Source organism: Anabrus simplex, chromosome 4 (genome assembly GCF_040414725.1).
Source record: "Anabrus simplex isolate iqAnaSimp1 chromosome 4, ASM4041472v1, whole genome shotgun sequence".
Classification (NCBI taxonomy): domain Eukaryota; kingdom Metazoa; phylum Arthropoda; class Insecta; order Orthoptera; family Tettigoniidae; genus Anabrus; species Anabrus simplex.
In genome coordinates this window covers 384,466,999-384,489,941 of record NC_090268.1, presented here as the reverse complement: position 1 = coordinate 384,489,941, position 22,943 = coordinate 384,466,999, and the positions used below count along the sequence as shown (strand labels likewise).

The following is a 22,943-nucleotide window of genomic DNA, read 5'->3' as shown; positions in this document are numbered from 1 at the left end:
CTCAAATTAATACAATTGCTTCAATGAACAGAATGGTTCAATGCATTATCCTTTCTTTTAATTTCAGGACTTTCAGGAATTTCAGCCATCTCAATCTTATCTTGTGGCAGGCTCTCCTTGATATCACTGAGTTCTGCTTTTAACAAGGTCCTCAATTCCTTAGATTCTCTACTTTGCTCCACTAGAATTTCCCGCATCTTATCTACATTCAAGACCTTGAGCTTATCCATATCTTCCCAAGACAGTCCAGGCCCTGGGTTTAATTCAATACCACCGATCACCAATAGCACCATCACCACCACTGATGTTAACACCATCTGCATGATGTTATGTTTCTTGTTTCCTGCCTGTATTTTTTCCATTTACATTCTGCATTGCCACCTGCCTATAGCGCGCCGATAATGATCCACTGACACTACCATGTTCGGTTGAATAACTCGCCTTCGTAATTCCAACACTTGTTACTCGCTCAGCACTATCACCTTGCTAGCTGAATTGCAAGGCACTTTTATGTAATAATATTTTACTTTATTTCGGAAATACAGTAATCCCCACTTAATAAATGGTTGAACGTTTCACTATATAGTTCAAGGTAGTTCAAGAAGGGAACTGCGTGCAATTAAAATATAACAAAAATTTATAAGGTGTAAAAATTATATGCAAAGAAATTAAAATGAGAATCAGAATATAATGGAGTATTTCATCATCTGTCTTATGTACAGCGTAGAGAAAATACAATGTAGCTTCCGTTGAAGTCCCAGTTCCCTGTATTGCTGTGGTAGTAATAATAAATGACTTTACGTCCAACGAACTACTGTTTTAGGGTTTTCAAGGACGCTGTGGTTTCGGAAATTTTGTCCTGCAGGAGTTCTTTGACGTGCTTGTAAATCTATCGACACGAATCTGGCGTATTTGAGAACCTAAAGATACTACTGATAAGAGAAAGCTAGCGAGCTACACTCTGAGCCACTTTGCAGGGAAACTGTGGCAGTACCGAACTTTCTGAAGTTCGGGTGGTTCTTAGTAATGACAGTCAGAGTGCGTAAGTAAGTGAGTCTAGAAACTGTGAATAGCACTTCTACCGCAGAAAAGAAAAGCAGTGGCAAACTACCTCGCATATAATCTAGCCTAATACATCTAATTACAGACACAATTAATGGCATGTATTAAACAATCACGTAATAAAAATTACGATTCCCTAATCGTAATGTCGGTAATGGACAATAATGCACACCATAAAATTAAGCAACAATGTTGTCATTATATACATTAATTTTCGGCTGCAAGGTTACATGGTTATTATACCACTGGTCTTTGGTTCGAGGGATCTTGGGTTCGATTCTCGATCGGATCGGTGAACTTAGCTTTCATTGGTTAATTCGACTGGCTTGGAGGCTGGGAGTTTTTGCCGTCTTGAGTATTAGAATGCACCTTAGGTAGGACCCCATCCTTACAGAGGCGCAGGTCGCCTAATAATACGGTGTCAACTTGAAAGATCTCCACCAAGCCTCTCCAGAAGTCACCATTATTGTAATTTTAAAGTAATTTCGTGGCTCACAGAGGGATAAGAAGCATGTGGGTTGAATGGCTGGACAAGGAATTAACTAGAACAGAACTTAACACAACAAATTTTGAAGTTTTAGTAATTTTTTCTAGTTTAAAAATTGAGAAATAGAAGATCTGAATGAATGAAAACAATATTAATGAGATCGGTTGAACATAGGTGAAAAAGACGTATGCGAGGAAATGGCAAGATATTTCCAAGATCTACTGAACACAGAAGCACCCACAAGGAGTATGACTCTACAGTACAGCCGAGACATCAATCAAGGACGAGCACCCACCAGATCAGAAGTTGTGAAGGCAATCAAGGATCTCAAGAACAACAAAGCGGCAGGTAATGATGGTATATGCACCTAGGAGATCAAATGGGGTGGTCCTGCAATGGAAGAAAGCATGTACAGAATAATAATGGACATCTGGATAAATAAGAAGATACCTAGAGACTGGAAGGAAGCCATAATTATACCAGTACATAAGAAAGGAGACAAAAGAATACTGGATAACTACAGAGGTATCTCACTGCTAAACACTGGGTACAAGATACTCTCGAGATTATTGCTGAGCAGAGTGGAAGCACAGCTTGAATAGACTATAGGAGAATACCAGGGTGGTAATCCGGAAAGGGAGAAACTGCGTAGAACAGATCTTTGAACTCAAGAAAATTATAGAACACAGACACAGGAAAGGAAAAAGACACAATAGTTACATTTGTAGACTTCGCAAAAGCCTACGACTCAATAGACAGGAACACACTACTGAACATCCTACGCGACAGAGGATTGGATTCTACGACACATGCATTGGTGGGGGAAACATTGAAGGCTATAACCGCTAGAGTAAGATACCGGAGTATGTTGTCAAACAGCTTTGAAATTAAGACAGGAGTCCGACAAAGGGATGGTCTGTCGCCAATATTATTTAACCTAGTGTTGGATGAAGTGATGAAGCAGTGGAAACAGTTGAATAGAACCATGAGAATAGAAGGTGTACAGATTGGATATAAGATCAAAAACAATGTCATAGTGGATTGCCTTGCCTTCGCAGATGATATGGTGTTGTTACTTGAGAAGGAAGAAGACGCGAAGATGGCACTAGCAAATCTAGCTGAGACTGCAGAAAAGGTTGGTCTAAAAATATCCTACAACAAGACGAGGGTACTGAATACGAAGACCGATTGGAATGTAAAAGGCCAAGTGGTAGAGAGAGTCGACGGCTTCCGGTACCTAGGTGAGAACATCACGGGTAAAGTACAAGGCAACAAAAGTACCACAGACAGAGCTCAACTGCTGCTGAAACTACGATATGCAGCCATGACTACATATGGAAAGAAGAACCTCTCGAGGAACGCCAAACTGCGAGACTACATGATAACCACCAGGAATGCTGCATTATATGCAAATGAAACGCTGACATTGGGCAAGAGAGCATGCATACAATTGGAGAAGGAGGAAGGAATAATCTTGAGACATATATGGGGCAACAAAAAGCAAGGTGAAATCTGGGTACACAGATCAAGGCAGGAACTATATGCGAGTGTAGAACCAATCTCGAGTGTGATAAGAAAGAGAAGTTTAGGATTTGTTGGACATCTCATGAGGATGGATGACAGTCGGCTGACGAAGAAGATATGGAATGCAACCTGCTTAACTGGAAATAAGTGGATGAAGGAAGTCAGAGAAGATTGGGAGACTATTGGCATAAAGGCAAAATATCCACTGATGACAGTACAGGATAGGTCCTCATACAAAAATCTCGTGGAAGGTCACAGATGGACAGACACCAGGATCCAGATTCAGATCACGGAAGCCGAGAGAAAGAGGAGGAATGAGAGAATGAAGAGGTATTGGGAAGAAAGAAGACGTACCGAACAAGTCACTCGTGATCCTCAGGGGTCGTAACGAACTGAATAATAACAATAGTAATGAGCTTGTCGGCTCTTACAATACAGGGGACTTAGAAGTCCGAACATCAGGTGCAAAATTTGAGATACTTATCAATTTGTTAATTTACATAGAAAATAGCCTTATTGCTCTTGACAGGAACAATATTTTACAGCAGCATGTTTTGCTCCAATCATGTTCATGACATAGGAGTCTGCGCTCCAAATATACCATAGTACCGCCTCGCAGAGGCATTAGTTTCTTATGGCGCATTCCAATTCCGCCTTACAACCTATCGGTTGGCGTCAATTAAAGTATTTATACACAGTTGCCCCGATGTAGGCTTATCTATTGCTCAACAGTTATATAATTCATTGTTCCCAAAGGGAACTAACACCAGAAAAACTTTGCACACAAAAATAAATATACAGGGACCTTAGCTTAAAAGAAATGTTTGCACACGATCGGCCATAAACAAAAGTCTAGGAGGCGAATCACTTGCCCTCCTTATATATTTAGTTAAAACCCTAAGTGGGTTTACGGCCCAAAGATACAGGGGCTAATCCGATACTACACAGGGGTGACTAAATATGAAACATAAATGCCAAAAGGATTTACGAAATTAAGAGGTTTTTGAAAACTTCAGTCACCCCACGCGAGGTTGAATGAGATACGGCAGAGGGTCAACACTCTTCGTTCCCTTACATTACCTATTTCCCAGTAGAGAATAGAGCATAGTCCTCAGACGTGCCGATAATTCCACATTTAAACCACCAGATTTAGAAATTGACATTAAATAAAGGAGGTTTGAAACCTTCCCCTAAACTATCCTCAAGAGCTGTCACATGCCTATGAAAATTCTGCCATTACCTGGAGTCGCTGGGCCTTCCTCACGCAGGCCGCGCCCCTGCCTCCCTTCGGACACGCCGCACTCAAAATCACTGGAGCAATTCAGACAATATGGCCCTAAAGCTCCCTACTTTTAAAATACTTTAAGAGGATGCTTCCACAACTCTTTACTGATAGGCTGGATTCCAATACACACCCCCGGTTTTAATTGGCCAGAGAAAATATTTCCAAGTTTTTGGTAGGTTGATTACAATCGAGGAGGAATCAGCTGAAGTGTTGACAACTTCGGAAAATTAAAAAATCCTCAGAACCACGTTTATAAACCTCAAAAATAAACATTATTTCTGAAATAATTGGAGTTTAGCCCGCTAGAAGGAGCAATTAAACCGATGGTAGAGACATCTAAAAGTTGAAGACCAAAGTATTTTGTCGTACAGAAGTTCAAGTTTGTTTACATAGACGGCCTTAGAGAAGGCGCGCAGTTTAACTGGCTGAGGAAGCTGTACCCCTGGTATTATTACTAGCAACTGTACCCGTGCTTCGCTACGGTATTTTATCTTGTATACACATTTCTACGTAAATTCCTCTACACGCAGTAAATAACATATCAAATAGCGTGTCTCTTAGCGTTATCCGAGAAACACCACGGGGAGGACCCAATACGTTGTTTTCGGTGTAGATACGAATTGGGGAGTTTTCATGATAATGGCAAGCCACATTTCCTACTGCCATTCACAATCGAATTCGGGAGAGCTCTATCTCTCGTACAAGGGTTCGAGATACGAAAAAGTAATATGACAAAAGCTGTAGATCTCTCCAAATTGAGCGACGATTGTGTTATCTGTTTGATGATATGATTACCGTTTAGCCAGCAATATTAATTCAAAACGAAGGTCTGCATTGTCATTCGATTCGATCTTTTTTGGGGGTCAAACATTTATACATTTGAACAGCTTGGAATGTTTCCTCAAATGTAATTGTCCAGGTTTCGGAATTCGCACACGCATACATACAGAAAAATTAAGGAAGAAAATAATACGGTTACAGTAAGTAAGCGGACTTTAATTGAAAATATGATAATAACTCAAGACAGCCGTATAGAACAAATATGTAAATACAAAGTGGATATATTGGAAAATGAAATGTCCCTCACTAAATTGTGATAATACGTGTTATGGATTTAAGAAAGCGGTAACAGAGGAGTAATTAGACGCAGGGATTCTTAGGTAAACGGAAAGGAAGAAGACTTATGGTCTTATTACTTAAGCCTCAAGAGGTAACGCACAGGCAAGAAATTGAAGCAGAAAACGGAAGTAGAAGAGAAATACACTAAAACACATTATGCTGTGAAGTAATGGGCCACACTCCGCAGCACTGTTGAGATATTAACAACTACCATTAGTGCTATTCGAAGACGATTGTAACCTCTAACGGTATTCCGCAAATATCCAGCAGAATGGCAGCTTGACGTCTCTCTACAATTCTACCAAACGAACAACCACGAGGTTACAGGAATAATGACGAAATTGGTACTATCGTACTTCCCTGCTGGCAAACAGCCATAGACATTGCCATGGTAACCGGTACGATCGTTGTCGGTCTGCGGGGGTGTCAGTCACTTAATGCAGAGTATGAAACCCGCAGAAAATAGTGATTTTCTCCTCCATTTCAAGAGTAGGTGAAATTATGTACATGTTTTTTTTTAAATGAAGGGAAGTTTTGTTTACCATCTACGGATTTTACAGAAAATTAATAGTAGAAGAGAAAATTGAAAAATCCTGTTTTGGTTTTCCTACAAATCTCCAGTCTATTCAGTGATTTTTATATCATATTCATATCTAAACCTGATTCTGGATGAGTATACTATAAATAAGATGTTTGGTCGAGATCTATCCTGCCGTTTCGCCGTGATGGCGGAACAAAAAGACAGATGGGCAGACAGACAGACACGAAAACTAAAGACCACTGATACGGTGTTAAGTTGGCCTATAATGGAAGAAATATCTGAAAACTGGCAAAACAAACGAAATTACAGACAGCGGACCCCCTACAACGTAGTTTATATAGATTATAATAATTAATTATTAATTTGTATCATTAATACATTAAGGATGTTTACATTGTTGAATAAACTTTTTGTTTCAGAGGGGGTGCACTGTAAAAAGTTCTTAATCAGAAACATCACCAGTGTGTTTGGAGCTGATAGCTGTATATACGTCCCCCGGGCTGAGGGTGAGTAGATCTGTTGATAACCACAACTGAATGAAATGTATTATGTTAATCCCAGTGGGAGCTGCGCATGATTTCCCCTTTTTTCAGGCATCTAAGTTTCAATTCAAATCTTCATGATCGTATGGAGTGTATCGTTGCAAAGCATATTATGCCGACTGAACATCATTTTGTAACCAAATAAGTAGTATAGCAATGTATCTTCTAAAACACATCGTCAGCATTTTTTGTGCTGATTCAACACCCGAGCTCATTGACCTCGGCCAAGGTCATTGACCCCGGCCACGTGACCGTGACGTTACGAGCACGTGGTCTTGTTTACAAACAAAAGCATGTTTTGACAGCTGTCAAGATGACAGCTGTCATCTTGACAGACTCTAACCTTACTTTCTAGAGCACGTGGGCACAGCTAACCTCACTGCTGCCATCTTGACAGGTCCTAACTTTACTCTTTGTTAACAAGTGAACGTGGCTAACCTCACTGCTGCCATCTTGAGAGGCCTAACCTCGTTCACTTGTTTTGGCGCGGATTTTGAATAAGTGAACGATCCTAACCTCACAGCCGTCATCTTGATAGGACCTAACCACGCGCTTGAACAGGAATTCGAGAAAGTGGGCTAGGCTAACTTCACAGGCGGGACTTAACCGCGTGCTGAGGCGCGCAAGGGTGGAAGGCTAACCTCAGAGAATTTTTTTTTCTTTGTTGAATTCGGGGGAGAGGGTAGAGTGGTAGTTCTCTTTTCCCAGCTCCCCTTTCCAAAAATAGGGGATGGATGAGTGGAGTGAGACATGTGCTCTCTCTCTCTCTCTCTCTCTCCCTCTCTCCCTAGAGATCCACCGCCTTGGCGACGAGTCCTCTACAAATAATACTAACTGCGACTAGCATTTGTACTTATACCATCGTTGAGTGAATGGTGGGTGCGCAGATTCTCGTGCAGTAGAAAGGGTAATGCACGCGCATTGAGGGGCGATAGTTGTGCACTCTGGTAAATGAAAATATAAACTCATCTCGAAACTTTTTTCGATTGTCGATGCGCGCACATCGACTGAGGACAGTTGAGCACTCTGGCAAAAGAAAATATAAACTCATCTCGAAATGTTTCGATTGTCGACGCGCGTGCATCGACTGGCGATAGTCTCTGGTAAAAGAGAATATAAGCTTGTCTCGTAATTTTTTTGAATGTCGATGCGCGCGCATCTTGACGGGACTTAGCTACACATCACGTGCTTCTTAACAGGTATGTGTCGCGGAATTTTGAAAAAGAGAGCGACTCTATCCTTACTGCTGTCATCTTGACGGGACTTAGCCCATGTGCTTTTATGTGGCGCGGAATTTAAAAAAATGTGAACGATCCCTAACCTCACTGCTGTCATCTTGACAGGACTTAGCCACCCTTCCCGTCACCATCTTAGAGAGGCATAAGGAACCTAGCTTTAAGACTAGGTTCTCTTCCCGACACCATCTTAGAGGAGCCTAAGGAACCATGTTTTAAGGCAAGATGACCTTCGCGACACCATCTTAGAGTGGGCCAAAGGACCGTAGTTGTAAAACTAGTTGCCCCATCTTGTCGGGCACTCTTTCACGACATTATCTTGGAGGGGCGTAAGGACCCTAGTTTTGAGGCTAGCTGTCCTGCTCGACGTCCCCTTCCCCGACACCGTCTTGGAGGGGTATAAGGACCGTAGTTTTAAGGCAAGCTGTCCTTCTCGACATGTCCCATCCCAACATTATCTTAGAGGCGCTTAACCTCGGAGGACCTTAGTTTTATGACTAGCTGCCCTTCTCAACATTACCCTTCTCCGACATTATCTTGGAGGGGTCTAACCTTAAACTAAATTGTTTTATAACGAGATACCTCTTCCCGGCGTCATCTTGCGAGATACCCCTTCCGAACGTCATCTTATTTGTCTCATGTGAAAATAGAAAACCATGAAACGCTCTGTACCCGACAGCGTGACGTCAAAAGGTCAGCTCAATCCTTCCTCCTCCTCCTTCCAGTTTTAGCGTTACCAGACACAGTTTTACGGACAGATGCCCTCCTGCGCTAGATGACCCTTCGTCCTTTCCATTTTTGGAGGAAGCCTAACTACATCGTCGCTAAGGCTTTAGTCTCCATCCGACGCGTGGCCTCCCCTCCTGAACAAGATAAAACATGTTGTTAATTAATCCTGTTACAGAGGATCGTAAACATATATTGTGCTGTGCCCTCTACGAAGAGCATTAATGTTTTATGTTTAGAATATATATAGTCTGATGTTATCTTACAGTAAAGATCTGAATAGTCAGCATACATTCCGATCGTGTTCTGAGCAGAAAAAAGACTTATCTTGATTATAAATATATGTTAGGTGAAGGGCACGGTGTCTTGTTGATAACAACAATAGAAATTGACACGTAGGCAAATAATGATTGCATGGAATAAAACTACCTCTCTCTCTCTCTCTCTCTCTCTCTCTCTCTCTCTCTCCTTATTTTGCGAATATATCATCAGCTTTATAACGCAAACAGAATAAAGAAAATATCGATTCGAACTCTGATCTTTTTCTTTCTCTCTCTCTCTGTTCAGCATTAGAATAAAAAATCTCTAATACATGCATCACATGGATTTCGAACCCTGAGAATCATGGATTCGAACCCTGTTATCTCCGTTCATCGTCCGAATAAAAATTACTAATATATTCAACACATGGAATCGAACCCTGATCTCTTTGATTAACGGTAGAATAAAAATACGAAACACATTACCACTATAAAAACACACTCTCTATTACTGTGTTGGATTCGAACACTGATCTCTCTGTTGAATGTCAGATTAAAAAAAGAAAATCTCTAATACATGCAACAGAAATACTCTGTATTACAGATATAGATACAAACCCTGTTCTCCCTCTGATTTAGTTACCGTGACAAAAAAATATGGATTCGAACCCTGTTCTCTCTGTTCATCGTTAGAATAAAAATCTCAGATGCATGGAATCGAACCCTGATCTCTCTGATTAATGGTAGAATAATAATACTAAACACATAACCACTATAAAAAATCACTCTCTCAATTACTGTGCTGGATTCGAACACTGATCTCTCTGTTGAATGTCAGATTAAAAAAAGAAAATCTCTAACACATGCAACAGAAAAAGTCTTTATTACCGATATAGATCCGAACTCTGATTTGGTTACCATAACAGAATAAAAAATCATGGATTGGAACCCTGTTCTCTCTGTTCGTCGTCAGAATAAAACAATTCTCTAATACATGCAACACATGGAATCGAAACATGATCTCTCTGATTAATGGTAGAATAAAAATACCAAACACATAACTTCTATAAAAATATCTCTCTCTCTATTACTGTGATGGATTCGAACACTTATCTGTCTGTAGAATGATAGATAAAAAATAAAATCTCTAACATTATCAAGCTCGACAGCTGCAGTCGCTTAGGTGCGGCCAGTATCCAGTATTCGGGAGATAGTAGGTTCGAACCCCACTGTCGGCAGCCCTGAAAATGGTTTTCCATGGTTTCCCCATTTTCACACCAGGCAAATGCTGGGGCTGTACCTTAATTAAGGCCACGGCCGCTTCCTTCCCACTCCTAGCCCTTTCCTGTCCCATCGTCATAAGACCTATCTGTGTCGGTGCGACGTAAAACAACTAGCAAAAAGAAAAATCTCTAACACATGCAACACAAAAAAATCTGTATCACAGTTATAGATTCAAACTCTTATTTAGTCACTGTGACAGAATAAAACATTATGGATTTAGACCCCTGTTCTCTAAATTCATCGTCAGAATAAAATATTCTCTAACACATGGGATCGAACCCTGTTCTCACTGAATTAATGGTAGAATAAAACTACTTCTTATTTTCATATGCTCTCAACACATGATTCATAACACAGTTACCGTAAAGAATCGCATACATGGAATCGAACACTGAAACTCTCTGATGAGCATATACATGATAACAAACGCACTATTTCTTATGTTCGATTATACACTTCTTTGATGTTATACACACGCAACACTCTCTATCGTAAAACCGAACACACGCAAAACACGGAATTGATTGTAGGACAAGAAAATGCTGTGAGCTCGCCCTTAGACACGTACGTTTTATTACTACGCACAAACACACACGAGTTTTAATTCTCTGCACACTTCATTCACAGGTATTAAAATTACATTTTTTTAGTATTTAATTATCATTACCTTGGATTCTTACATGTGAAAAACGGAGGGGGGACATCTTGACAGCTGTCAAAAGCACGTGCTTTTGTTTGTGAACAAGACCACGTGCTCATGACGTCACGGTCACGTGGCCGGGGTAAGTGACCTTGGGTGGGGCCAATGACCTCGGGTGCTGACTCAGCACAGAAAATGCTGACGAGGTGTTTTAGAATCTGCATTGCTATACTACTCAAATATATATGTAATTTTTTCCGCTACACGGAAAAGCATAGAAATGTGGATATGGCTTAGAAGACGAGAACCGAGCTAGATAGCTGCAGTCGTTTAAGTTCGGCCAATATCCAGTATTTGGGGATAGTGGGTTCGAACCCCACTGTCGGCAGCCCTTAAGATGGTTTTCCGTTGTTTCCTATTTTCACACCAGGCAAGTGCTGGGGCTGTACCTTACTTAAGGCCACGGCCGCTTCCTTCCCACTCCTAGCCCTTAGCTGCCCCATCGTCGCCATAAGACCTCGCTGTGTGGGTGCGACGGAAAACAACTTGCGAGAAAAAAGAAAAGAAGACGAGAGAGCTAGTGTAGGTCCTTGGTTGTTCCCCTATTAGTAGCGTCTTACGACATGCAGATGGTGCAGCTAATGCATTCTTTCACTTGAGCCAGTTTTATGGCCTGTGCAACTATTTTTGTGCGAATGAGATCATATTGGTCTGGAGCTGCTCTATCTTGACCAATAATGACTTCATCGGACTCATGAAATGGTAGTCGTTGCTTTATTTGGCACTATTATTGACAGATGGCGCTTCGCGCACATATCTGCCAGGAATGTATTTCTTCCTTGCCTTGCCTTGACCTTTTGTTTTCTTTTTCCTAACACTCTGGAACTTTCATCATTCAAGTATGTTTTATTCCAGCACTCGCCTGTTTCTGGTGTTGCATACTATTTATCTCCTGCGACGTCTCAATAATATGGATAGTCCTTTGCTTACCACCAGTCTATCAGATCTTTGCAACACATACCCAATCCCCACACTAGAAAATTTTCTAACTCTCCTAGCCAAACCTATAGCAATATGGCCATACGAAACAATAACCCCATTATCAATCTACTATTACAAACGCAACTTAAATCTCCACTACTTCAAAACCTTACTAAACGGACCTACCCCAAGAAAAGAACTGGAGACTGGATAAGAAAATGAAATAATTTCTTTCTCAAACTTCTTTCTTTCTTTCTAATTTTTTTTTTTTTTTTTTTTTTTAACGTACTTCTCCCCTTCAAACCCTCTCTAAACTTCATTAATATTTCCTTTTCACATACTTCTCTCTTTCAATCCTTTCAAACTTCTTTCTTCATTTTCTTTTACTTTTCACACACTTTCAAATCCTTATTTCACTTAAAAATTTACAAACTTCTCTCTTCTTTATTTTACATTCCATTTACTTCTTTTATCTTATGACACCTTGTCCCTGTCTTTCGTCAGCGGCTTTATTTTCTCATCTTTGTTTGGTTGGCGGATGCAGAGTGGGTTTCGGTCCACAAGTGGCCACGGCTGGTCCGTGGTCCGACAGCTCTGCACTCCGACCGGCCAACGGAGCAGAGGAGGGGTGGACACGTCGCTACCGTGGCTTTACGCCTCTCTATTCGGGAGACGGAGAGGGGCTGGTCTCCACCGTCGGCTATCCTTAGAATGATTTTCCGTTGTTTTGCATTCTTCTGCACTAAGGTGAATGCCAGGTCAGTTCCTAATATAGATTACGGCCGCCAACCCTCTCACCTTCTTCGATACAAATCTCCCGGCCTGAGAGACGGCGTCACTGCCTAGGAAGCATTTGGAAGTTAGGTAACGTTACTATTCCCTGATGTTTTGACTTCAGAATATTGTTTATTATTGATATGTTTGTCATAGCTTTCTTGTGCTTTATTATGTATTCTTATTTATCTCTTGTTGGCTGGTTCTAGCCAGATTTCCGTATTGTTTATTTTTTAGGAGTCGTTTTATTTCCCTTGTGATTATGCGAGTCATGACAGGTATACGTCCTGTTATTTTGGTGTGTGTGTGTGTGTGTGTGTGTGTGTGTGTGTGTGTGTGTGTGTGTGTGTGTGTGTGTGTGTGTGTGTGTGTGTGTGTGGTGGAGCGGCGCTTTCTCCGTCCTGGGACCATACTTTATATATCTGTGTGGTGACGATATTTGCTCGTGCCTAGAGGTCTGATTTTATTGTATTATTGTGGTGGCCCCGTAAGTCTTTGGTTATAGAATGATATTGATTGTTGAAAGACCTCTTATTGTGCGCCCTGCATTATGGTTCACTGTTTGACTGAATATTACGAGCATTTGATTCATTTTGCTCATAATAGTCACCGACTGGACGTGTTTTCTCACCATATTGCCGTTCCGGTCATTGAGTTTGATATTTTGGGTCCGTGGATGTGTGGGTGTGTGTAAGACAGTGCGTCACTGTCTGATTCCATTTGATTGGTTTGTGTGCCTTTTCTTTATTATTTTTGGCATATTCTGCAATTTGAATGCTTTATGCCCGTGCGTGCCTCCCTTTTTGTCCTTTATTTATTTATTTATTTTTTATTTCCGAGCTAGCTCTTGAAACAAATGAATTTACAAGTGATACTCTTCCTGGTCAATTGCGCTCTGCGCGTTTAGTTCCTTTTCTTTCTTCTTTCTTTCTTCTTGCGTTCCGGCCTTCTAAGGACCACGTTACAATTTCAATTGTTCCTCGTTAGTTGTTCTTTCCTTTTCTTCCAGTATTCTTTCATTGTTTCACTGTGTTCCTTTTTCCTGTCTTCAGTCCACTTTGTGCCTGTTTTCTTTTCCTTCCTCCCTTGGAATCCTTCCATTTGTAAGACTTTCTTCCTAAAAATCTTTCTTTCCAATAATTCTTCTTCTCGTATGTTGTTCCTTTCCAGGTCTTTCTTGACTTCTTGAATCCAGGTGGTAGTTGATTTCTTTTCCCAAAGTACTTGAAGATTCGTTTAGTTAGTCTATTGTCATCCATTCTGTAAATGTGTCCAAGAAATAGCAATCCCCTTTTTCTTATTGTTTCTGATATGTTTTCTACGTTCTGGTAAATTTCATTGTTACTTCTTAATTTCCAAAACTCTGCAATTCTTGGAGGACCTAATATTTTCCTTATAATTCTTCTTTCTAATATTTCTAATTTATCAAGCTTGTAGTTCAGTGCTAGACATTCGCTGACATAAAGGCATTCTGGTTTCACTACTGTGTTGTAGTGCTTTATTTTAAGTTTTCTTGATAAACACTTTTTGTTGTAAGTATTCTTAGTTATACCGTACGCTCTTTCCATCTTTTGTATCGTCTCCTCTATAGCAGATTTTTCTAAACTATTTTCTTGAATTGTCTCACCCAAATATTTGAATTCTTTACCTTTCCTATTCGACCAATATCCGTTGCTAAAAACTTTGGGGCACTTTTTATATTCGTCAAAAATTTTGTTTTCTCGGCAGAGATTCTCAAGCCTGTCATGTTGGCTGTCTTTTCAAAGAGATTGACTTGCATTGCTGCATCTGTAAGGCTTTCTGAAAGTATGGCAAAGTCATCTGCAAATGCTAGGCAATTTATTGCAACACCTTTGTTCTTCTTCCCCAGCATGAGTGGCAATATTTTAGATTCTTTCAGTTTTTCATTCCAAATTCTTACAATTTTCTCCATGACACAATTGAAAAGGAGTGGAGATAGACCATCGCCCTGCCTGACACCTGTATTTATTTTGAAAGGTCGAGATACTTCACCCATAAATTTTATTTTCGAGATAGTGTCTGTAAGTGTTTCACGAATTAGGTTTGCCAATTTAGTTTTAACTCCAAATTCGCGGATTACTTTATCTAGGGTTTCCCTATCAACAGAGTCAAAGGCTTTTTTAAAGTCAATAAATGTTACAACTATGTCTTTGGAGTTTCTTAATCTGTGTCGAATTATAGATTTCAGGTTGAAAATCTGTTCGGAGCAAGATCTTCCTTCTCTAAATCCACCTTGATATTCACCCAATTGACTGTCCAGTGTCGATTTTACTCTATTTAGTAGTATTGTTGAGAATATCTTGTAAGCAACTGGCAAGAGAGATATACCTCTGTAGTTGTTGACATCCTGCTTGTTACCCTTCTTGTGTAATGGGTGTATTAGAGCCACTTTCCAATTCTCTGGGATCTTTTCTGTTTCCCAAATTTCTTCAAAGATTATTTGTAGATCTTCTATAATTTTTGGTTCAGCCCATTTTAAAAGTTCAGCTGTTATGGAGTCTTCCCCACTAGCTTTGTTATTTTTAAGATTTTTTATTGCTTCCTTTATTTCTTCCGCTGTTGGAGGTGAATCAGCTTCTAGATTTTCCAGAATTTCTGAAAATTCTAATTTATGATTTGGCTCAGGGCAGTTCAGCAGGTGTTCGAAGTGTTTTGCCAGAATCTCACAATTCTCGGCATTGTTAAGGCCAATATTACCATTTGCATCTCTGAAGCAAATTCTCCGGGATTGATAACCTTTCAGGTTATTCTTAAAGGTCTGATAGAAATTTCGGGAGTTATTTCTTACAAAATTAGTCTCAATTTCTACTAGCTGCGATTTTTCAAAAGATCTTTTAACCTCCTTTATTATTCTTGTTCTTTCCTTTCTTTGTTGTTTAAATAGCTCATAGTGTTCATTCTTTCCGGAACATTTCCATTTTTTCCATTTTTTCACTCTTTCCATAAGTGCTTCCTCACATACGTTATTCCACCATACTTTCTTTTTAGTTTTAACTGATCCAAATACTTTCTTCGCTGCACTATTAATCTGTTTTGATAATTCTGGCCATTTGCCATGCTGAGTTATTTTAATTTCTTCCTGAAAGTTTTCTATAGTTGCTTGTGTAATGTTGAGCCTATCTATGTTGTATTTCATTAATTTTCTCGGCCTTCTTTGATTCCTGCGAGGTAGAAGCTTTAGCTTAATTTTAGAGAGGTAATGATCGGAGTCAAACTCCCCACTTCTTATTACTTTAACATTCATAATTTCCTTAATACTTTCTTGAGAAATAGCTACATGGTCCAACTGAAACTCACCTAACATCGGATTTGGGGACGCCCATGTTTTAGCCTTTCTTGGAAGTTTCTTAAAGAAGGTCGACATTAATTTTAGGTGAAAGGATTTACAGAGATTAATTAGTCTCATGCCATTTTTGTTTGTTCTTTTGTGTGCCGGATATGCCCCTACTGTTTTGCTGAAAACTTTTTCTTTGCCTACCTGTGCATTAAAATCACCGAGTAGAATAATAACATTTGATTTTGGAATTTTTGACATTTCATCATCTAGAAGACTCCAGAATTCTTCAGTTTTACTTGGGTTCTTGCTATTATCTTCATTTATTGGTGCATGACAGTTAACAAATGTATACTTTATGTTCCTGCATTTAAGTGTGAGAAGAGATAACCTTTCTGAACTAGATTTGAATTCCATAACATTATCAACTATTGCTTTATGGACATAAAAGGCGGTACCTAGTAGTGGCATTCCTTTCATAATTTTGATTGCTGGTTTACCTTTAAAGATTCTATAATTTTTGGTTTCTGTTACATTCTCATCCATAAACCGTGTCTCTTGAGCTGCTAAGATCTGGATTTCATGTCTATCTAAGAAAATTTCCAGTTCTTTCTGTTTGCCGATTTTAGCAAGGAATTTACATTAAGAGTGCCTGCAAAGAATTTCCTCTTAAATTTAAGTCTGAAAGGATTCCAAGGATGCTCCGACTCACCCTTATTGCAGATGTTGGGACTCCCCAGAACCCTAGGTCCCGATGCATTGCATAACGCAATGGTGGATTTCTCTTCCGAGCTACCACCTGGGGTTGCTCTCATTCAGCAGACTTTCCATTCTGCAATTGAAATTGTACATTGTACAAGGTAGGAAATTAATTCCAAGATAAGATCGGATTGTTAGTCCGAAATGATTTTTTATTCGTGCTTTACTCCACTAGGTTCTTCCGCTCTCTCTACCGTTGGGACATTAAATTCCTCATCCGCCTTCGAGACCGTTGACCAGGTTTCACCTGTAACCCTATGCAGGGGCCCTTACAGGGTGCTACCATCCGGAGCCAGATGGACCCAGGTTTTTTTACGAGGTTGTTACTCCTCCCCCTCCTCCTTCCCCATCACTTGCAAGATGGGGCCACGGGCTTGGGGCCGTCTTTTTTTTTTTTTTTTTTTTCGCTTATGACCCTCTGCCCTTGTCTTTCGTCAGCGGCTTTATTTTCTCTTCTTTGTTGGTTCCTTGAGGTTTCCTTGGGGAATGTTAGACAGAAGAAAATGTTCCACTGTATTTGTGGAAAAGTTAAAACAGTGTTTATCTTTTGACTACGAGTTAAGTCAGTAGAAAAGGAAAAGGTCCACGTTTAATTCTTTCAGACCTGTCAAATAACATTCATAAACAGAACACTATGAGCCTAACATATCATGGAACGTGTTACATAAAACTATTAGACCAGAGTGGTTGTCGGTCTTTGCTGTAGGCCTACAGAACTGTTCGAAGAAATTGATGTAATGTCCTTCAATATTCTTATTAACTTTTTTCTTATGAGGGTCATAAACACATTTTTATTTTATGATTATGAATAAACCATTCATTTTAATTCTTGTTGAAGTTATTGATATCATTGCCTCATTTGCTTGTTTCCTTTGGCTTACGAGACTCAGGTTTAGCTCCAGATTATTTCTGTCCGATCAGGTCGGATCAATTGGGTAACATCAGTGGCGTATACTGTGGGCTACCAAGACTATCAGTGAAGCCCAAGCCTCAAATGAGAACGATGGAAATCTAAATCTTATTGTAATGTAAGCTTCTGACACATTCTTCCATTTACAAAACTTGAAAGTATTGAGAAAGAACGTCGTTCGTATTTCTAAGAGCAAGGCATCGGAGACTTAACATCGCAGCCCAGGCCTTCGGCCCACTCCCCTCGACCCACCGCGCGAGGCTTGCTGGCGAATGTCGGAATGGTGCGGGGAACGAGGGGATGCTAACCTTGAATTGTGGTAGGCTTCGGTCCGTCAAATTGTCGCCGCTAACGAGTGAGACAGCGGTGGACCTGGAAAGAGAAGGCCCAAAGACTCGAAGTTCTCCGGAAGTGTCCGAATTGATGGGATTTACCCATGTGCTACAGTATCACGAGTTTGTTTTTGCATGTGCAGGACATCTTATTGGTAGCTTATAGTTGGAAATTATTGGTATATTTCAGTTGATCTTAGAACAATTTTAGTTTATCTGAAGTTATAGTGTTTAACATGACTGTAACCTTGTGATGTTACTTTTGTGAAATGGCTGAAACCGTGTGCAAGTTGTTGGATAAACCAATCTCGCAACTGAAATATGAAGATAAATTGCTGATAATTAAAAATGATAAGCCTACCCCACCTCTTACTCAGTTACATTGTGAACAGGAGGAGAAAAACAAGAATCCATACAAAGGGTATTTCAACTTAAGTATGAAAAGTATTTGTGGTTATGTGGCTGATGCGAACTTCACAAACTTTATCGTTGACCATGCTTATTGTTTGTAACTGAGAAAATAATAATAATAATAATAATAATAATAATAATAATAATAATAATAATAATGCCCGCCTCTGTGGTGTAGTGGTTAGTGTGTTTAGCTGCCACCCTTGGAGACCCGGGTTCGAATACCGACTCTGCAACGAAATTTGAAAACTGGTACGAGGGCTGGAACGGGGTCCACTCAGCCTCGGGAGGTCAACTAAGTAGAGGAGGGTTCGATTCCTACCTCAGCCACCCTCGAAGTGGTTTTCCGTGGTTTCCCACTTCTCATCTAGGCAAATGCCGGGTTGGTAACTAATGCCACGGCCGCTTCCTTCCCTCTTCCTCGTCTATCCCTTCCGATCTTCCCATCCCCCACAAGGTCCCTGTTCAGCATAGCAGGTAAGCCCGCCTAGACGAGGTACTGGCCCTCCTTCCCCGTTGTATACCCCGACCCAATGTCTCACGTTCCAGGACACTGGCCTTGAGTGTAGAGGTGGGATCTCTCGCTGAGTCCGAGGGAAAAACCAACCTGGAGGAAAAACGGATTAAGAAATAATAATAATAATAATAATAATAATAATAATAATAATAATAATAATAATAATAATGCATAGCCTCTGGAAAGACTTGATGGTGAACTGATGAAATGAATGGTGAAGATGTCATAAGCACCCAGTCCCCCAGCTAGGGGAATTAAGAGTACGAGGAGGCTGATTCTTTAGCTACCATCTACATTGATCAGGTGTTGAGTATTGGCACTAGCAGAGGCTAGGGCTTGTGAACCATCCTTAACACAGCAGGCTACTCCGATGGCTATTAGATGCAGCGCAAAACCCTTAAGGCTTGACGTTCACTAAACCAACTATCGAAAATGGGTAACCTAAGTCTAGTGATAGTCCATGTCTTAATTGCAGCATACGCCACTGGGTAACATGTATTTTTTTGGGGGAGATAAACTATTTTTAGCCTTCCACTGCACGGCTATTTCTGCTTGGGATATGATTATTATTGAGTTTATCTCCATATCTTTGTTATGTTTGATATTTTATGGAGAAAAGTGGGGAATGGTAGACACTCCACCCTCAGGGGAGATAAAGAGTTCCGATACATTGAAATAATATCAAGATCTACGTCCAACAACATGATCGTTGATTTAGCACGCAATTTTATGGCCATAAATATTTACAGGATACGTATTACGAGAAAAAATAAACCTTTCCGTTTGCGGAAGGGTAATGATCATGAATGTCTTTTAATGAATAAAACTCAAATATTGATAACGAACGATTTATTTGCATCACAGAGCATCTTTGGTGACCAAGGTGGTGGTGGTGGTGGTGATTATTGTTTTAAGAGGAAGTACAACTAGGCAACCATCCTCTATATAACACTTATCAGAGGGAAAAATGGAAGGGATCCGACACTTCGAAAAATGAAGATATCGGTCAAAGAAAGACAAGGGCCACGAAGGGCGTGAAAATGAAAAACTCCCTAGCCCTCGCAAAGCTAATAGCGTCGGGGTCAGAAAAGAACAAGAGTTGACCAAGAGAGGTCGGATAGAATAGATGAAAGTGAGGAGCCTGACACAAGTAAGTGGAAGCAATGCCAGGGCTCAGCTAAGGGCCCCGTGGTCGCCAACCCACGCTCCAAAGTTCAGAGCCCCTGGGGCCCCTTTTAGTCGCCTCTTACGACAGGCAGGGGATACCGTGGGTGTTATTCTACCGCCCCCACCCACAGGGGGGTGGTGACCAAGGCCTACGGTAACGACTAATGTGACGTCACTTCCATTAACTGCCACCCGCGGAGGTCAGGGTTTGATTTCCGGCTCTGCCACGAAATTTAAAACGTGGTACGAGGACTGGAAGGGATCCTGTCAATCTTGTGAGGTCAGCTGAATAGAGGGGTTTCTATTCTCACCTTATCCATCCTCGAAGTAGTTTTCCGTGGTTTCCTGCTTCTCCTCCAGGCAAATGCAGGGATAGTACCTAACTTAAGGCCACGACCGCTTCCTTCCCTCTCCCTTGTCTATCCCTTTCAATCTTCCCATCCCCACCAAAGACCCCTGTTCAACTAACCGGTGACGGCGCCTGGACGAGGTACTGGTCCTCTTCCCAGTTGTGTCCCCAACCCATTGTCTCCATGGTGGTGCTGATTATTGTTTTAAGAGGAAGTACAACTAGGCAACCATCCCCTATATAACACTAATCAGAAAGAAAGAATGGAAGGGATCCGACACTTCGAAAATGAAGGTATCGGCCAAAGGAAGACAAGGGCCACGAATGAGGTGAAAATGACAGACTGCGTAGCCCTGGGAAACCTAATAGCGTCGGGGTCGGAACTGAACAAGATTTGACCAAGGAAGGTCGGATAGGATAGATGAAAGTGAGGAGCATAGCACAAGTAAGTGGAAGCAATGCCAGGACTCAGCTAAGGGCCCCGTGTTCGCCAACCCACGCTCTCAAGTTGAGATCCTCTGAGGCCCCTTTTATTCGCCTCTTACGACAGGCAGTGGATACCATGGTTGTTATTATACCGCCCCCACCCACAATGGGAAATCCAATGTCTCACGCTCCACGACACTGCCCGTCAGGCGGTAGAGGTGGGATCCCTCGCTGAGTCGGAGGGAAAACAGGGCCAAATCCACACGTGCGACACAGGTGGCACCTGCGACCTCACAGTGGTAAAATAATAATAACAGGGGAAATAGAATAGGTCGGTCACTTCAAGGACTGATACATCGACAAAAGAAAGGGAAGGCCCACGGAGGAATAAGAGGGGAAATAGAATAGGTCGGTCACTTCAAGGACTGATACATCGACAAAAGAAAGGGAAGGCCCACGGAGGACCTGAAAACGAAAGACTCCGTGGGCCTTTCAAACCTAATAGCGTCGCGGTCAGAAAAAGACAAGAGTTAACTAAGGGAGATCGGATAGGAAAAAATGAAAGGCGAGGAGTCTGACACAAATAAGTTGAAGCAATGCCAGATTCAATCAAGGAGTCATGGTCGCCAACCCTCACACCGAAGATGACAGTTCTCGTGTCCTGTTTTGGTCGCCTTTTACGATAGGCAAGAGATACCACGAATGTATTTTACCGCACCCATCTAATGGGGGACTTCTTGTATATAACCTTGACATATGTTGCGTGTAAGCTCTGGAAGACATTCCTTCTGGTAACATTAATTAGAAGAAAGGAAACCGCATACGAAACGTTCTAGTTGTTCAGTGTGGCGTTAGTAACACCGCCGTGTCACTCCTATATAGGTACATCCTGCTCTATGCTGTGCGATTAACATGCTGCTCAGCGTGAGCTCTTAGTGTCACACACCTCCGCTATGGGCGGCAGCTAATGCACCCAGTTTATCTCCGTATCCACGTTGCTGTGTTACCGTGCGTTAGCATCGAGTAAGTGTGTGTCTCTGATTGTAAAATGATGAATTGTTGTGTTCTTCTCCGTATATCATAGCAAGGAATCCAGATTATTCAGGTGTAAGGTTTCCTAAAATCCCCCAAATAAAGAACTTTGGGAAAATAGGCTTAACGCTATATCAAGGCAAGGATAAACCAAGGGTAGTCAATGGATTCCATCCGATTATTCTAGTGTTTGCAGCCTTAAGTTTAGAGATGGAAATAAAATATAAAACTAAAAGAAAAATACATTGAAGCCGGAGGGTGTGCCTAATCAGTTTTTGAATTATCCCCATTACCTTCAAACCAGAAAAATAGCTCCACGAAAGTCCAGACAGCGACAAGATATTCCTTCGGAAGAAATCTATGACGATACGAGCTCTTCAACGCAGGAAATACATTGGATGACGAGTACGAAATTCATGTGAACAGTGATGTCTCAATTCAAGTCAATATTTCAAGGAATAAGAATGACAGTAGTCAGAAGTAAACTTATACATTAGAGACTCCGATTGAGAATTCTGAGTCTGCGATAAAAGCTGATGACTAACCATAATGAACTTAAAAGACTACAGAGGAAATTCGAAGACAGCCCAGAAATTAATCGTATGAATAAAGTTAAGGAAGCAGCTAAATATAATGAACAAAAAACACGGTTTGTCTTTTAGATCAAATCCATTATTTTCGCAAGAAACAATGCCCGCAGTCAGAACAAATCACACGGTACTCTGTGGCATGGAGAATAATATCCCAAACGGGTACGAATATGGAAGAACTCCTGCTCTAGTGTCAGCTCCATCACAGAGTGTTCTGGTCAGGTAGCCTAAATGGGGAATATCGAGTGTGGTGTCGGGATTCTCCAATTAGTTATGAAAAAACTTGGAGCTGAATATAAATCTCTCAGACCAACAGAAAGGAGTGCAACAGTGATTGCCGATTAAACAGCTAATTAGGTAGGCTCCTCTACGACCGAACCAGTGAAAAGTTTGTTTCCGTGGTCAATGTTGAAGGTGTATAGGCACATATATTAGAAAATCTCCTGCTCTCACGAATAAACTGTTGTGTTTTGCTGTAAATAATGGACTTTCAGACAAGTTCCCTATTCCTGCTGCCTACTTCCTCGTTAACTCTGTACTGCATGAATTATTTTTCGCTTCCGTTTGGTGAAGAAAATTTCAAGCTTTAATGTTCAACATACGCTCAGTGTTGTAGATGTACCAGCAATTCTTGAATGGGCCTAATAGCTTAACACTCGTATGTGATGTGGATTGCCATATTGGAATATATATAC

The 22,943-nt window shown here is 40.9% G+C and overlaps 1 long non-coding RNA gene across 1 annotated transcript in view; it reads left to right on the top strand.

Annotated features, from left to right (window-relative positions):
- Positions 1-6,434: 6,434 nt before the first annotated feature.
- Positions 6,435-22,943, top strand: part of LOC136872740 (uncharacterized) — a 35,044-nt gene continuing 18,535 nt past the window's right edge. The window contains exon 1 of the long non-coding RNA XR_010859986.2: positions 6,435-6,524. This is a non-coding gene — a long non-coding RNA (uncharacterized lncRNA). The remainder of the gene's footprint in view (positions 6,525-22,943) is intronic.